This window comes from Eretmochelys imbricata, chromosome 12 (assembly GCF_965152235.1).
Source record: "Eretmochelys imbricata isolate rEreImb1 chromosome 12, rEreImb1.hap1, whole genome shotgun sequence".
NCBI classification, from domain to species: Eukaryota; Metazoa; Chordata; order Testudines; family Cheloniidae; genus Eretmochelys; species Eretmochelys imbricata.
The window spans coordinates 3,063,321-3,068,753 of NC_135583.1; the positions used below are offsets into that span (position 1 = coordinate 3,063,321).

The window sequence follows — 5,433 nt, forward strand, 5'->3', positions numbered from 1 at the left end:
GGAAGGGAACAGAAGGAGACTCCGCTGATTGGAAGGCATGAGATGCACTGTCCTAGGGTTGGGGGTTCCACGACCACTGCTCCCAAGAGAAGGAGGCGGATGGTGGTGGTTGGGGACTCTCTCCTCAGGGGGACTGAGTCATCTATCTGCCGCCCTGACCGGGAAAACCGAGAAGTCTGCTGCTTGCCAGGAGCTAGGATTCATGATGTGACAGAGAGACTGCCGAGACTCATCAAGCCCTTGGATCGCTACCCCTTCCTGCTTCTCCACGTGGGCACCAATGATACTGCCAAGAATGACCTTGAGCGGATCACTGCAGACTACGTGGCTCTGGGAAGGAGGATAAAGGAGTTTGAGGCGCAAGTGGTGTTCTCGTCCATCCTCCCTGTGGAAGGAAAAGGCCTGGGTAGAGACCGTCGAATTGTGGAAGTCAACGAATGGCTACGCAGGTGGTGTCGGAGAGAAGGCTTTGGATTCTTTGACCATGGGATGGTGTTCCAAGAAGGAGGAGTGCTAGGCAGAGACGGGCTCCACCTAACGAAGAGAGGGAAGAGCATCTTCGCAAGCAGGCTGGCTAACCTAGTGAGGAGGGCTTTAAACTAGGTTCACCGGGGGAAGGAGACCAAAGCCCTGAGGTAAGTGGGACATGGGATACCAGGAGGAAGCACGAGCAGGAGTGCACAAGAGGGCAGGGCTCCTGCCTCATACTGAGAAAGAGGGATGATCAGCGAGTTATCTCAAGGGCCTATACACAAATGCAAGAAGACTGGGAAACAAGCATGCAACTATTAGGACTGCTTTGCTCCAGGGATGCCCCTACTTTGCAACACAGATGGTTGCATTGGCAAACTTGCCAGCAGCCTGAGGCAACTAATTTGCATCCACCCATCTTAAACAGGAGCACAGGCTTGGAGTATTTGCTAGCATTTGGATCGTTTTCGATAGATGGAGAGAAACCGCTGGGTACTTGAGTTCACCTCTGCCGTGCATACTACAGCCTACTTTCAAATGGCTCAAGTAAGGGGCTTCCACTGCTTGCTTTGGGAGGCTGTTCAGCAGTGGAAAAACCTTTCCAAAGAAAGAGCATTTGGTTCTGGCTTGGGTTTCTGTCACCACAGGGTAACTCTAACAACAAGTTCGCTCACCAATGTAGGTTAGTTTATTATCACCTGGCAGTTGCATGGAAAGGGTGACTCTGGAGCACAGCTTGGGGCTCCAGGGGCTGTGCTCCAGACAATCCTGCTCTGGTCTGGGGGAGCTGACAGAACAGGGGGCTGCAAAGCTGGGTCCCTCACTCATTTTCTGTCTCATCAATAAGAATCTGTTCCCACTCCTGCTGAAGGGAATGAGCTTTGCCACTGAGTCAACGAGAGCAGGAGTGGGCAGTAAGACACGGTCTATGGCCACTGGGGAACTTCCAACGAAAACCTCTAACCATCTTTAAACTTGGTTCAGCAGAAATTGTTCAGGCCCCTGAAAGCTCATCTAGCCTATGACTCCAGCTGGCTTTAGACTGTTTCCAGCTGAATATTTAGACAGGGCTATAATGTTTTATATTTTACTGCACCCAGCACAATGAGGTCATGACCGTGGTTAGGATACCTGCGTCCTAAAGTAACAGAAACAAAAAATTAACCCTTTGTATCCAATCTGGGGAATGAGCATTGATCAACAAGCCAATACCCACACCAGGCCTGCTAGCTCAGGCTTAAAGCATCCTCAAGCCAGCTTAGAGATTCTTCTGTGTGGATGGAAGTGGGCTTAGGGGCAACACACATAGGGGAGTTTTGCCACTGACTTTAATGGAGCCAGGATTTCAGCCTTGATCTCTTGTATTTGTAAAATATTTGTGTGGATGTAGTGACTGTGAGAAATAGAGGCCATCTTTCTATCCTGAAAAGTAGAACATCAAAGGCAGCATTGGCACAGGCTACTCCAGGCTGTTTTGCTAACATGCCTCCACCTTGACGTGGAGGAACTACTTCTAGAGGTCAGAGCACAGCTCAGTCTTCATGGTTCATTCAATTCCTGGCCCTCCTGCAGAGACTACCAGTGATAATGCTGATGAGAATGGACCGTATATGAAGGGGGGGAGGGGTCTTGTGTTTTAGACATCTGTCATAAATATAGAGGGAAGGGTAACCATCTTTCTGTATACAGTGCTATAAAATCCCTCCTGACCAGAGGCAAAGTCCTTTTACCTGTAAAGGGTTAAGAAGCTCAGATAACCCGGCTGGCACCTGACCCAAAATGACCAATGAGGGGACAAGATACTTTCAAATCTGGAGGGGGAGGGAAAGGCTTTTGTCTGTCTGTGTGATACCTTTGCTGGGAACAGATCAAGGATGCAAGCCCTCCAACTCCTGTAAAGTTAGTAAGTAATCTAGCTAGAAAATGCATTAGGTTTTCTTTGTTTTGGCTGTGCTGGAGGGAATGTGTATTCCTCTTTTTGTGTTTTTTTGTAACTTAAGGTTTTGCCTAGAGGGATTCTCTGTTTTGAATCTGCCTGTAAGATTATCTTCCATTCTGATCTTACAGAGTTTTTCTCTTATCTTTTTTTGTTCTTCTAATAAAGTTCTGTTTTTTAAGAATCTGAATGGGTTTTTTGGGTCTTAAAAATCCGAAGCTGGTTTGTGCTCATCTTGTTTATTCTCAAGCCTCCCCAGGAAAGGGGGTGTAAGGGCTTGAGGGGGATATTTTGGGGAAATAGGAACTCCAAGTGGTCCTTTCCCTGATTGTTTGTAAAATCACTTGATGGTGGCAGCATACTGTTCAAGAACAAGGTGAAATTTGTACTTTAGAAAAGTTTTTAACCCAAGCTAGTAAAAATAAGCTTAGGGGGTCTTTCATGCGGGTCCCCACATCTGTACCCTAGAGTTCAGAGTGGGGAAGGAACCCTGACAACATCTGTCTGGTAGGAAATTACAGTTTGGTTTCAAGATCATTATGACCTATGGGAGTAGCCATAGGAGCTGGATTAAGATGATGATATGTGAGTTCTTCAGATGTGTTTGTCTAGCACTTAGCATATCTTGGGTGCTACTGCCATCAAATAATAACTCTGTCATTTGTATAATTACTCAACTAGGGAAGCCGAGAAGAATAATTCCCTCCGTTGCAGGTTCCCTACTCTGGCCTGTGTTCTGATTAGATCACTTGCCTCTTCTGGCCTACTAAGCTATTAATCCATTTCCATACTGCAGCACTGTGGCATTTTTTCAACTCTCTAAAGATTGTTTTAGCTTTTTTTTTTCACTAAAACATCATTTCAGGGCTGTGATGTCATAGCCGGAAATCCACACTTATGATTATACCACAGCTTTGAAATAAACCTTTCTTCATCAGCTCACAGTGGGATTTTTGCTATTCCTATTAACATACATATAGAAATAGGTAATATTATAGTGGGACTGGATGGCTCAGGAATTTGGCTTAATGCAATCCAGGACTTTCACCTCTGGTTCTGCTGTTCAGATCTAGCTCACTCATATTGCTCATTGATTGGGAACATCTGGGGACTATTGGGTGCTTCTCTAGCATACAACTGATCTCTCTTACTGGAAAGGATGGCTTGTTGGTCTAGGGGTATGATTCTCGCTTCGGGTGCGAGAGGTCCTGGGTTCAAATCCTGGATGAGCCCTGTTTTGGGGGGAGGGATAGCTCAGTGGTTTGAGCATTGGCCTGCTAAACCCAGGGTTGTGAGTTCAATCCTTGAGGGGGCCATTTAGGGATCTGGGGCAAAAATTGGGGATTGGTCCTGCTTCGAGCAGGCGGTTGGACTAGATGACCTCCTGAGGTCCTTTCCAACCCTGAGATTCTATGATTCTATGAAGACAGGCTTAGGAGTGGATTGGTGAACTACTGATTCATAACAAAAAACGGCCTCTCTTAGACCCCACTTCAACAAGGTACTTAAGCACACTACTAACTTTAAACATGTGAGTAGTTCCAGTGACTTCAGCTGGACTACTCACATACTTAAATACCTTGCTAGTTCTAACCGGAGATGAGGCACAGTGGCAGGGAACCATATGAGCGAAGCTTGTTCTGCTGCTGCCTGTGTTGTATCTGTCTTGTGGAGAGAGTCCTTCAGTGTCCACAGCTGTCAAGTCAGTTGTTTGAAAGTATCATCATGCTTTCAATTAGCAAAATTAAGAGATTTCTGGAAGTCAGTGTTGCGGTTGATCAGAGACTCTTCAAAAATAGGAGATTGCACTGTTAATATTCCTTAATGACTATTCCTATTGTTCCAAATGGCTGAAATACATTTAATAGCTATCGGCTGGGTGGCTGTGCGTAGAGTATGTAGCTAATGTAGGCTGAAGTTCATTCCTATGTAGAGGGCCAGAACAAGGCACGCAAGTCGGATGGATACAATGCTAAACTGTACTGCTGTGTCTCTTAGCGAGATTTTTTTTTAAAACATATCCGTGTAGGGAACAAACTTCATTCAGATTTGGATTCTACTTTTTGCAGCTTTAAAGGACAACACGAGGAGGCTCCCATAAAGAGCTGCTCCACACTCCAGCAAATTCTAAACCATTGGCAAATAGGGTTTTGAATGCTGATGTATCATGGCATATCCTGTGGTAGGATGTTAACTTACTCATTACATTGTTTGGGTTTTTCCCTCTCCTATTGACAAGCAGTATATGTCTATACAATAGATGCTTTTTCCTATGTAATTGCTCAATTCCTGTTGCTTGATTCACACACTGATGGCCCAGTCCATCACAGCTCTGTCCATGGTAGTGAATTGTGATGTCACAAATACTGGATTATTACACCAGCATATGATCTGAGCAAAAGTTTAAGGCATTTACAACAGGAAATTCATATTTATCTAGAAATACTTTGCCAAGGAACAATAATGAAATGAAAAAGAGAGTACATATCCAGTAAGATAGATGGAGTTTTGGTAATCCTATCTTGGAATTTTCCTAAGTATGCCATGGACTCTTTAAACAGGCAAAAGTGACATCAGAGCTCCCAGCCAAAAACCTCAAAGTGTTTTCCATATGTTAATGAATGAATCCTCACAATTCCTCTGCTAGTTAAGCATATTCCATATTTTATATGTGAGTAGGGAAACTGAGGCATATAGATTCATAGATATTAAGGTCAGAAGGGACCATCATCTACTCTGACTTCCTGCACAATGCAGGCCACAGAATCTCACCCACCCACTCCTGCGATAAACCTCTCACCTATGTCTGAGCTACTGAAGTCCTCAAATCATGGTTTAAAGACTTCAAGGTGCAGAGAATCCTCCAGCAAGTGACCCGTGCCCCATGCTACAGAGGAAGGCGAAAAACCCCCAGGGCCTCTTCCAATCTGCTCTGGAGGAAAATTCCTTCCCGACCTCAAATATGGTGATCAGCTGAACCCTGAGCATATGGGATTCACCAGCCAGATACCCAGGAAAGAATTCTC

General features: G+C 45.2%; 1 non-coding gene across 1 annotated transcript; it reads left to right on the plus strand.

Moving 5' to 3' along the window:
• Nucleotides 1-3,568: 3,568 nt before the first annotated feature.
• Nucleotides 3,569-3,640, plus strand: TRNAP-CGG (transfer RNA proline (anticodon CGG)). The gene has a single exon. It is a non-coding gene; the product is annotated as a tRNA-Pro (tRNA).
• Nucleotides 3,641-5,433: the final 1,793 nt, after the last annotated feature.